Source organism: Dromiciops gliroides, chromosome 3 (assembly GCF_019393635.1).
Source record: "Dromiciops gliroides isolate mDroGli1 chromosome 3, mDroGli1.pri, whole genome shotgun sequence".
NCBI lineage: Eukaryota > Metazoa > Chordata > Mammalia > Microbiotheria > Microbiotheriidae > Dromiciops > Dromiciops gliroides.
The window spans coordinates 144,399,447-144,412,562 of NC_057863.1; the positions used below are offsets into that span (position 1 = coordinate 144,399,447).

Below are 13,116 nucleotides of genomic sequence, written 5' to 3' on the forward strand. Positions count from 1 at the left end.
ATGAATGTGATTTCCAATGTATTTTTGCAAATCTGTAACAGCTCTCTTAAGGAGTTTCTAATATGATATATATTGATGCCTAGTCTATAGTCAGGTTGCAAGGCCAATCAATGGATATTCTTCATAGGTACCAAAGAATGTCTCTGGGTACATCAAGTCCAGAGTAAGTATCAGCCTGGATGTCATCTATTGACTTTACCATTGCTTCTTTATTCATTTCTAGTAAGTGTGCTAACAATATGAATTATTTTTCTTCAGAATATTATGAGAGCGATGGGGCTACAAATTCATAAATTGTACTTCAATGGTAAAGTCCAATGGAGAAGCACATTATACCATATATAAACTACATTATCAGATACATTGTATGTACTCAAGGAAGGAAAAATGGATTAGGGGATAAAATATATGCACTTGGCTTCAAATACTGCCTGAAAAATTACTAGATGTGTGAAGCTGGATAAGCTCTTTAATGCTCTCTACTTTAGTTTCCTTATCTTTAAAAAAAAAAGTTACATTGATAAATCTTTTCAAGATATTTGGGGGTAGAGCTAAGATGGCAGAGAGAAGCCAAGAAGTTGCCTGAACTCTCCCAAGCTTCCCTCAAAACAACATTAAATCAAGCCTCTAAACAGATTCTGAAGCTAAGGAATGTACAAAAACACTGTGATACACAATCTCCCAACTTGAGATTATTTAGAAGACTTCAGTACAGTATGTATATATGTATCTATATACCCACATAAATATATATGTTGTCCACATATGAGTTATTTAGGTCTTAGTTATATAGCAATTATATTTAAACATATTTGTCACATATATTATTTATATAAATTTGTATGTTTATATTATTTATAAAATAGTTATTTACCTATATTAAAAAAAAACCTGCCTGTTTATAAAAAAAGGAAGTGGAAGGATTTAAAATGCTAAGTTCTATATACTAGAATGTATCTATATATATATCTAAATGTAATAATGTAGAAAATATACATTCTATATAATATATATGTGTGTATGTGCATATTATATCTATGTTTGATATATGTATAAAATTTAATTTTATATCAAAATTCTGGAACTCAAAAACTATCTTTACATTTAATTTTAAAAATAATTAAATAAATTTATAAAAAAGAAAAAAATAGTGCTAGCTCAAACCTAATAGTTCTGCTAATAAGAACATCAAACAGCAAAATGCACAAAAAGGTGTACTAGCCATGCCAAATCTTAGGCTATATTATAAAGTGGCAGTCATCAAAACTATTTTGTCCTGTTTAAGTAATAGTGTGGAGGATCAATGGAATAGGTTAGGCACAGGAGACACAGTAGTAAATTACTTTAGAAATGTACTGTTTGATAAACCCAAAGACTCCAGCTTCTGGGATAGTAATTCAGTATTTGACAAAAACTGCTAGGAAAACTGGAAGATAATATGGCAGAAATTAGTCATAGACCAACATCTTACATCTTATACTAAAATAAGGTCAAAATGGGTACATGGCTGATTCCATAGGTAAATTAGGAGAAGAATAAATAATCTACCTCTCAGCTCTATGGATAGGGGATCGATTTATGACAAACAAGAGATAGAGCATATTATGAAGTTCAAATTAGAGGATTTTGATTACATTAAATTAAAACGTTTTTGTACAAACTGGTGCAACACAGCCAAAATTAGAGGGGAACCAGAAGTCTGGGAAATAATTTTTACAGGCAGTGTTTCTATTAAAGGCTTATTTCTAAAATATATAGGGAATTAAATCAAATTTATAAGAATTCAAGTCATTCCCTAATTGATAAACCTTCAAAGGATATGAACAGGCAATTTTCAGATGAAGAAATCAAAGCTATCTATTGCTATCTATTTTTTAAAATGCTCTAAATCACTATTGATTAGAGAAATGTGAATGAAAACAACTTTGAGGTACCACTTCACACCTATAAGTTTGACTAACATGGCAAAACAGGAAAGTAATAAATGTTGGAAAAGCTGTGGAAAATTTGGAACACTGGTGTATTATTGGTGGAGTTGTGAACTGATCCAACCATTCTGTAGAACAATTTGGAATTATGCCCAAAAGGTTATGGGATTGCATACGTTTTGATCCAGCAATACCACTACTAGGTCTCTATCCCAAAGAGATCATAGGAAAGGGAGAAGGACCCACATGTTAAAAAAAAAAAAAAATTATAGCAGCTCTCTTTGTGGTGGCAAAGAATTGGAAATCAATGGAATGCACATCAATTGAGGAATGACTGAACAAGTTGTGGGAAATTAATGTAATGGAAAACTATTGTGCTGTACAAAATGATGAGCAGGGGCAGCTAGATGGTGCAGTGGATAGAGCACCGGGCCTGGATTCAGGAGTACCTGATTTCAAATCCTGCCTCAGACACTTACTAGCTGTGTGACCCTGGGCAAGTCACTTAACCCCAATTGCCCCACAAAAAAAATAACAAAAAAAAAACAAGAAATGATGAACAGGCAGATGTTGCCAATGCTGAGTAAAGTGAGCATAACCAGGAGAATATTGTACACAGTAATAGCAACATTGTGTGGCAATCAACTGTGATAGACTCAGCTCTTCTCAGCAATACAATGATTCAAGACAATTCCAAAGAACTCATGATGTAAAATGTTCTCCACATCCAAACAAAATAAAAAACAAACAAACAAACAAAAACCTGTGGGTTCTGAATGCAGATTGAACCATTCTATGTCTTCTTTTGGTTGTATTGTTTGTTGTTGTTGTTATTGTTTTGATGTTTTTCCCTTTTGTTCTGATTCTTCTTTTACAACATGACTGGTACAGAAATATGTTTAATGTGATTGTATGTATATAACCTAAGTCAGATTGTTTTTTTGTCTTAGGGAGATGAGATTGAAGGAAAGGAGGGAGTTAAATTTGATACTAAAAATCTTATGAAAAGCAATGTGGAAAACTACCTTTGCATGTAACTGGAAAATTACATAATACTTTTATGATTAAAGACAAAAGAAAATGATAAAAATACATTAAATCATCCTTAAGTACTTTCAAATATTTATATCTGGAATCCTATGGTATTCAAATACATTAAAGGGGGAAAAACACCTGGTTTTGTAATCTAGACATTCAGAAAATGAACAGAGTAATTTTAAAAATTGTGTTGTACATAGTCTCCTCTTTTAAAAAAAATCATCATTCCCCATACTTCTAGTTTTGTTTTACCTAGTAGCCTTTTTATGAAGAATCTCAGGGTTCGGAGATACTTCAATTTTGAACCCTGTAATATTACATTTCAATAATTCCAGAGAATTACATTCCATTGTTTTTATTGTTATTTAGATATATCAAAGAAGAAAAAAAACAGAAACTCTGTTAACCCTTATTCATATGATACATACTACTGAAGGGAAAAAATAACAGTTAAAACAATTAACCTCATAGAATGGAAAAATACCTGTAACTATCTTATTATGATCTTTTACAACTGACATGTTATTATGAACATGTATACATATCATTCAAATAATTAAATAATCAAATTATGTTTTTGTTCTTCTGTTTCTTCCACTGACATATTCAAACTCAGTTTTGCATGATTCACTTAAAATCTCTGAGTCCCAAAGTTTGCTACAGTGAGAACAGATTGCAGTCCATAAAGATAGACATAATTCGAGGAACTAAATATGACATACACATTGTGAGGGATGATTCAATGAGCACTACTGGTATCACTTTACAAAATGCTGTTTTTCAGAAAGAGGGCCTTTTAAAGCCAGTGGGAGCATCTACAGACAGACACAAACACACACACACACACACACACACACACACACACACACACACACACACATACCCTGGACTAACAGAAAGTGGGGTAAAAAATATTTTGTCCAAATTTTTTAGTATGGTATTTGAAGTCCTTTTAGTTCATTAACTCAACTCTAACTATCCTCCATCCCCAATCCCCTTTCTCTTCTGTCCTATAAGGCCTTTTCAAATTCTATTCCTGGGTTACTCATTATTTTATGCATCCAACCCCTTTTTTTCCCTACTCACATGCTGTTGAACAGACCTGTCTGGAAAAATCACACAACCCTGCTGTTTGAGCTAAATACAAACTTGCATATTTTAATCTCAATTGTACCCTCAATGAGCCTAGGAAAACATTTCTTCTCAATGTATTTTCTATACCAATATCCCAAGACATTTTTCCAAACTGCAAGCTTTCCAATGCAATTTTTCATCCTTTCAACTGAGCTTATGATTCCTAAAATTTTATGGAAAAAAAAGAGATTTCCAAGCAATAATTGCTTTTCCTTCTCCCTTATCTCATTTCACTCAGACATCTTCCACTGTGTACCTTACATTCTGGTCTCAGATAAAAACGTTGTCCTTCTTATCTGAAAAACCCCACTATATGTATTATTTATCCTGTCCTTCTCCAACTTCTACAGAAAATGGATACCATGAGCATCTCCACCTTCCCTTTCATGAATCTTATCCTGTATTCTAGTTACCTTGGTTTTTTTGGTGTTTTTTCGTTTTTGTTTTTTTTTTACAGATAATTATTCTACTTTTGAAAGAGACAGAAGTGAGGATAGAGCGGAACCATTCATGGAAAACAAATACATCTATAGTCTCTTCTGGATCAATACTTTGTGAGTTTTGCTTAGTTCAATTATGCCCCAAATTGATGGGCATTCCCTCAATTTCCAATTCTTTGCCACCAGAAAAGAGCTGATGTAAATACTTTTTGTACCTATAGGTCCTGTTTTTTTTCTTTATATCTTTGGATTCAGACTTAATAGGGATATTACTAGGTCAAATGGCATGGATAGTTATATAGACTTTTTGAACATAGTTACAAATTGCTCAATAGAATGGTTCAGTCAGTACCCAACTGCACCAACAGTGCATTAATCTCTCATTTCCCACATGTCCCCTACAATATTTGTCATTTTCCTATTTTTGTGCTATTAGAAAATCTGATAGGTATAGAGTAGTACCTTATAATTTTTTTGATTTGCATCCCTCCAATTAATAGTGAAGAAGTGTTATTTTTAATATGGCTATAGAAAGATTTGATTTCTTCATGTGAAAACTGTTCATATCTTTTGATCATTTATCAATTAGTTAATGAATTTTTTACATAAATTTGAATCAGTTCTCTACATGTTTGAGAAATAAGGCTTTCATCAGAGTAACTTCCTCCAAACTTTTTACATCTACTATTGATTGTATTTCCTTTAAACCCATTTCCCCCATTTAATTTATTCTCTTTCTCCTTTCACCCTGTCTCTCACCAAAAGTGTTTTGCTTCTGACTACTCCTTCCCCCAAAATTCATTGCCTTCCATTACCCCCATTCTATTATCCCCTTCTCTGCCACCTTTTCTGTAAGATAGATTTCTATACCCAATTGAATGTGTATGTTACTACCTCTTTGAACCAATTCTGATGAGATTAAGGTTTACTCACTCCCTCTGACCTATGCTATCTTCTGATCCCAAGGTAAAAGCTTTTCTTGGCTTTTTAATGTGATATAATTTACCCAATTCTTCCTCTTCCCTTCTTCCCAGTGAATGCTTCTTTCATCTCTTAATTTTATTTTTTTCATAGAATACAATCATATTCAACTCACACCTGTGCCCTCTGTCTATATATACTGCTTCAAACTGCTTGAGTAATGACAAAATTCTTACACGTTACAAATACCATCTTCCTATGTAAAAATATAAACAGTTTAACTTCATTAAATACCTTATCATTTTCCTTCCTGTATACATTTTAAGTATCTCTTGAGATTAGTTTTTGCAAGTCAAATTTTCTTTTCACTTGTATTTTTTAATCTTCAAAGTATTTTATTATTTCCAGTTACATGTAAAGACATTTTTCAACATTTGTTTTCATAAGATTTTTAGTTCCAAATTTTTCTGCTTCCCTCCCTTCCTTCTTCCCTCCCCAAGAAAGAAAGCAAGATGATATAGGTTATGTATATGCACACTAAGCATATTTCTGCATTAGTCATGTTGTTAAAGAAGACTCACATCAAAAGGGAAAAATCTAAAAAAAAAAAAAAATCAGAAACATTATGGTTCAACCTGCATCCTGATTCCACAATTATTTTTTTTTTCCAGATGTTGAGAGCATTTCCTATCATGAGTCTTTTGTAATTATCTTGGATCTTTGCATTGCTGAGAAGAGCTAAGTCCACTATATATGATCATGACAGAATAATGTTGTTACTGTGTACAATGCTATCCTGGTTCTGCTCAGTTCACTCAGCATCAGTCCATTTAAGTCTTTCCAGGTTTTTTTCAGAAATTTGCCTGCTCATCATTTCTTATAGCACAATAGTTTTCCATTAACAACAGCTTGTTTAGCCATTCCCCAATTGAGTGCATGTGCTAAATTTCCAATTCTTTGGCCACCATAAAAAGTGCAGCTATAAATATTTTTGTACATATGGGTCCTTTTCCATTTTTATTATCTCCTTGGGATATATACCTAGTAGTGGCACTGCTGGTTCAAAGGGTAGGAAGAGTTTTATAGTGCTTTGAGCATAATTCCAAATTGCTTTCCAGAATGGCTGGATCAGATCACAGATCCACTAACAATACATTAGTGTTGGGGCAGCTAGGTGGTGCAGTGGATAGAGCACTGGCCCTGGAGTCAGGAGTACCTGAGTTCAAATCCAGCCTCAGACACTTAACACTTACTAGCTGTGTGACCCTGGGCAAGTCACTTAACCCCCAACTGCCTCACTAAAAAAAACAAAAAAACAAAAAAAAACAATGCATTAGTGTTCCAATTTTTCCACAGCTTCTCCAGCACTTATTATTCTACTTTTCAGTCATATTACCCAATCTTATAGGTGTGGGGTGATACCTCAGAATTGTTTCAATTTGCATTTCTCTAAAACAATGATTTTTCAAGTGGCAATAGCTTTGATTTATTCATCTGAATATTACCTCTTCATACCCTTTGACCATTTCTCCATTGGGGAATGACTTGTATTCTTATATATATTTAATTCCCTATATATTATGGAAATGATACTTTTATCAGAAACACTGGATGTAAGAATTGTTTCCCAGCTTTCTGCTTCCCTTCTAATTTTGGCTGCATTACTTTTGTTTGTACAAATACTTTTTTAATTTAATGTAATGAAAATCATCCATTTTGCATTTTGTAGTATTCTCTATCTCTTGTTAGGTCATAAACTGTTCTCCTTTCCATAAATCTGGAGGTAAACTATTCCTTCCTCTCCTAATTTACCTATGATTCATCTTTTATATATAAATCATGTATCCATTTTTAATTTATTATGGAGTAAAATGTTGGTCTATGTGTAGTTTCTGTCATACTATCTTTCAGTTTTCCCAGAGGCTGGAGTCTTTCGGTTTATCAACCAATAGACTAATATTGTCATTTACTACCAAATCTCCAGTGCTTAAGCTATTCCATTGATCCACCACTCTATTTGTTAGCCAATAGTAAATAATTTTGATGACTGCTGCCTTATATTATAGGCTTGGATTTCACATGGCTAGCTCACCTTTCTGTGCATCTTTTCTTTTTCATTAGTTCTCTGCAAATTCTTTACCTTTTCTTCTTCCAGATGAATGTTTTTATTTTTTTTCTAGCTCCAAAAATAATGTTTAGTACTTTTATTGGTATGTCATGGAATAAGGAAATTAATTTAGGGAGAATTGTCATTTTTTATTATATTAGCTCTGCCTATAAATGAGCTACTGATATTTTTCCAATTATTTAGATCTGATTTTTATTTCTTTGATTTTCTTCTTCCTTTTTTAATCAAATTAACCAAAGGTTTATATATTATATTGATTTTTTCATAAAACCAGCTTTTATTTTTATTTATTAATCCTATAGTTTTCTTATGTTCAGTTTTATTAGTTTCTCCTTTGATTTTCAGAATTTTTAAATTAGTATTTAATTGGAGATTCTATTTTTTTTCTTTTTCTAGCTATTTTATTTGCATGCCCAAATCAATGATCTCCTCTTTCTCTATTTTATTCATGAAAGCATTTAGAGATATATGATTTCCCCTAAGAACTGCTTTGACTTCAATCCATAAATTTTGCTATGTTCTCATTGTTTTCATTCTCTTGGATGAAGTTATTGATACTTTCTATAATTTGATGTTTGACACTCATTTTTTAGGATGAGATTATTTAGTTTCCAATTAATTTTCAGTCTATCTTTCAATGGCTCTTAACTGCATGTAATTTTTGTTGCATCATGATCTGAAAATGATGCATTTAGTATTTCTGCCTTTCGACCTTTGACTGTGAGGTCTTGGGCACTAGTACATGCCAACTTTTTGTGGACATGCCATATACCACTGAGAAAAAAAGGTATACTCCTTTCTATGCCCATTTAATTTCCCCAGATGTCTATAATATCAAACTTTTCTAAAATTCTATACACCTCTTCATATGCTTTCTTATTTATTTTGTAGCTAGATTTATCTGGTTCTTAGAGGGGAAGGTTAAGATCCCACTAGTATAGTTTTGCTATTTCCTCTTATAATTCATTTAACTTTTCCTTGCTGTATCCATATAAATATGTACGTATAAAGTATTGATATTACTTCCTTATCTGTTGAACCTATTAGCAAGATGTAGCTTCCTTCCTTACCTCTTTTAATTAGATATATTTTTGCTTTTGTTTTGTCTGTGATAAGGAATTGATACACCTGTGGGTTTTTTGTTTTTTTTTTTACTTCAGATGAAGCATAATATATTCTGCTCCAATCTTTTACCTTTACTCCATGTATTTCTCTCTAGTTCAAAAGTGTTTCTTGTAAACAACATATTGTAAGATTCTGGTTTTTAATCCATTCTGCTATTTGGTTCCATTGTATGGGAGAGTTCATCCTACTCACATTCACAATGATTATTTCTATCCATTTCTCTCCATCCTATTTTCCCCTTTATGTGTATTTTTTTCTTTCACCCTATTCCTCCTCATCAGTGTTTTGCTACTGAACCCTTCCTCCCTCAATCCACTCTCCTTCTTATTGGCCCACCTCCCTTTTCTTTCCCCTTTCCTCTGCTCTTTATTCCCTACCTTCTATCAGTGCTCCTCTTCCCCCATAACTTTTGACCTCCCTCAAGTGTAAGCTAAGTTCCTTTATCCAAATGAGTGTACATGTTATTCCTTCTTTGAACCAAATCTAATGAGAGTAAGTTTTAAGTAATGCTCATCCCTCCTTTTTTTTTCCTTCTATTGTAATAGCTTTATTGGACCTCTTCATATGATGTAATTAACTCTATTCAACCTACCCTTCCCTCTCCTCCCCATATACTCCTTTATTTCTGCCCCTTACATTTCTTTATATTATCACATAAGTCAATTTAATAACTATACCCACAATGTATACTTCCATCTGCCCAAATATAGATACAGATCTTGAAGAGTTAAAAATATTCTCTTCCTGTGTAGGGATATAAACCTTTTAACCTTACTGAATAACTTTTTTCCCTATATTTAACTATGTATAATTCTCTTGAGTCTTATATTTGAAGATCAGATCTTCTGTTCCATTCTGGTCCTTTCTTCAGGAAAATTTGGAAGTCTCCTATTTCATTGAATGTCCATAATTTTCCCTGAAAGACAATCCTCAGATTTGCTGGGCAGTTGATTCTTGTTTTCAATTCAAGCTCCTTTGGTCTCTGGAATATCATATGCCAAGCCTTCTAATCCAACGTTAGAATGTTGAAGTTGACAGGTGTTGTGTAATCCCAACTATAGCTCCATAATATTTAAATTGTTTCTTTCTGGCTGATTATAGTATTTTCTCCTTTACCTAATAATTCTGGAATTTGGCTACAATGTTGCTTGCACTTTTCCATTTGGGGTCTCTTTTAGGTGGTGATCACTGTTTTCTTTCAATGATTATTTTATCCTCTGATTGAAGAGTATCAGGGCAGTTCTTGACAATTTCTTGGAATATGGTGTCTAGACTCTTTTCTTTCTTTCTTTCTTTTCTTTCTTTTTTTTTTAATAATGGCTTTCAAATAGCCAAATAATTCTTAGATTATCTCTCCTGGATCTATTTTACAGGTTAGTTGTCTGTTTGATGAGGTATTTCACATGTTCTTCTGTTTTTTCATGCTTTTGATTCTGTTTGATTGATTCTTGTTGTCTCAAAGAGGCATTAGCTTCCATCTGCCCACTTACAATTTTTAAGGTGTTATTTTCCTCAGTAAGCTTTTGTACCTCCTTTTCCATTTGGCCATTTTTTTCCCCAATTGGCTAATTGTATTCTTTAAGGAAGTGTTTTCTTCAGTCAATGTTTGTGTTTCCTTCTCCAAGCTGTTGACTCTTTTTCATAATTTTCATATGTAACTCATCTCTCTCATTTATTTCCCCATTTTTCTTCCCCCTTTCTCATTTGATTTTTAAAATTCGTTTTGAGTTTTTCCAAGAAGGCTTTTTGGCCTTGATATCAATTTATCTTCCCCCTTGAAGCTTCACACATAGGCATTTTAACTGTATTGTCCTCAACTGAGTTTGTGTTTTGTGCTTCCCTTTTGCCATAGAGCTGTCAATGGTAAGGGTCCTTTTCTATTTCTTCCTTATATTGTAGCCTATTTTTAAACTTGTAAAGTTGATGTCTGTTCCTGGGGCACAGGGTCCCCTGTTGCAAACTTTTTGTGCTGGAGGATAGGTACATGTTCACTCGCTTTCTGGTTTTAAGCCTCTATGTCTTGTGAATTCCTCACCGCCCTGGACTTGCTTGCTGTGGTGGGATGGCTTGGCTGAGTCATACATTTCCTGTGGGTGTTTCTATACCTGGAATTTTGACCTCTCATCCAGGGCTGGCCAGTCTCACAGCTGTCCTGGGCTTCAGGTACTGAATTGTTCTGTTTCCAAGAGCCTCCCAGTGACTTGCCCAGACCCCATTCATGCTATGCTGAGCTTTTCTGTGCTTTGCTTTTACTAAAGTAAGAATGATCATTCCTGAAGTCTTCTACATTTTCTTACATTGGAAGATTGTGTCTCTTTGTCTTTTTCTAGGTTCTGTATTTCCAGAATCTCTTCATAGGCTTGATTTAATTTTGTTTCTGAGGGACACTCAGGAGAGTTCAAGAAACTTCTGAGCCTCTCTCCACTATCTTGGCTCCACCTCTCACCTCTAGTTTTTTTTTTTTTTTCTCAAGAATGCTTGAAAAAACTTCTTCATTGAATGTCTATTTCTGCCCAATGGATTATACTCAGTTTTGTTGGGTAGGTGATTTTTGGTTATAGTCCCAGATCCATTATTCTTGAGAATTTTATATTCCAAGTCTTCTGATATCTAATGTAGAAGTTGCTAAATCTTGTTTTGTCTTGACTGAGCCTCCACAGTACTTGAACTGCTTCATTTTTGGTTGCTTGCAATATTTTCTCCTTGAACTGGGAGACCTGGAATTTGGCTCTAATATTCTTGGGAGTTTTCATTTTGGCATCTCTTTAAGGTGGTTAATAGTGAATTATTTCAATTTCTGTTTTACACTTTGGTTCTAGAATGCCATGGCTATATTACTTTATAATTTCTAAAAAGATGATGTCTAGGCTCTTTTTTTAAAATCATGGTTTCAGGTAGTCCAATAATTTTTAAATTATATTTCCTGATCTATTTTCTAGGTCAGTTGTTTTTCCAATGAGATATTTGACATTGCCTTCAATTTGTTTTCATTATTTTGGTTTGGCATTGTTATTTCTTGATTTATCAGAAAGTCATGAGCTTCCATTTTCTCAATTCTAATTTTTAAGGAGTTTTTTTTTTTAGTCACTTTTTGTACCTCCTTTTCCATTTGGCCAAAACCACTTTTTAAGCCATTCTTCTCATTGGCTTTTTCTGCCCTTACACCCCACCATTTTTAAAGGTATTATTTTCATCAGTATTTTTGTGTCTCTTTTATTAAGTTGTTGACTCTTTTTTCATGAATTGTTTTTGCATCACTCTCATCTTTCTTTCCATTTTTTCCTCTACTCTTATTTGATTTATTTGATCCCTGCCATGGCCTGAGACCAATGAATACTTTTCTTGAAGGCTTTGGATGTAGGAGCTTTGGCTTTGTTATTTTATGCTGAGTGTGTTTTGATATTCCTTGTAACCATAGTAACTTTCTATGGTCAGGATTGTTTCTGTTGTTTGCTAATTTTTCAGATTATTTCTTGATATTTAACTTTGCTAAAATGGGGCTCTGCTTCCATGATGGAGACACATTGTTCCAACCTTTAAGGTTTTGTACAGCTCTTTTCAGAGATACTTCTAAGAACCTGTAAGTAATGAAATACTATTGTGCTATAAGAGGGTCCAACTTTACTGTGCGTTCAAGCTATTTTGTGCTTCTGTTCCTACTTGTCCTGGGACTGCTACCTGGATCTGAGTATGGGCAAAGTAACAGAGTCCTAACCCAAGTGCCAGCAAAGACACTTCTGTGATCTCCTTATGATCAGATGTTTGAGTCCCTTACTGTCTGTAGGCTGCCCAAATGCAGTGGCTAACATTTTTTTCCAAGGCCTGCTCCTAGTTTGCTAGAGCCAGGACTGTGCTGATGAGGCAAGTTCTGGACTGTGCTGTACTCTGAGCAATATAGAATGGATCTTTCATTCAGACATTTTAATTTGTCATTGGCTGGAAAATTACCTCACCCTGTCCATTTGTTGGTTCTGCTGCTCCAGGGTTTTTTTTAATGGCATGATTTAAAGGTGTTTGGAGGGGTTTTAGGGAAAGCTCAAGGGAGCCACTGCCTTTCTTCCACCATCTTGCCTCTTATATTCTTCTTTTCTGTACTGATAACAGATATAACCATGTTTCCCCTATCCTTTAAAAAAAAAATCTTGCTTGGAACAACCATCTTCACTAGCTATAATTGCATGATTTTTTCCCCTATTTTGGATAAATTAAATGAGACTGTCATCTGTATTAAGATATTAATTTCCAACTTTTTAGTCATTTTTAAACCTTCAATCTTCTATCTGCCCTTATTATTCAACTGAAACTCCTCCCTATAAAGTTCATAATTATGTCCATATTTTAATATCTAATGGTCCTTTTTAATCCTCATCATCTTTCACCTGTATGTATCATTAATCACTGT

General features: G+C 33.6%; 1 pseudogene; it reads left to right on the top strand.

The window, feature by feature from the left end:
- Positions 1–273: 273 nt before the first annotated feature.
- Positions 274–13,116, top strand: part of LOC122747252 — an 82,549-nt pseudogene continuing 69,706 nt past the window's right edge.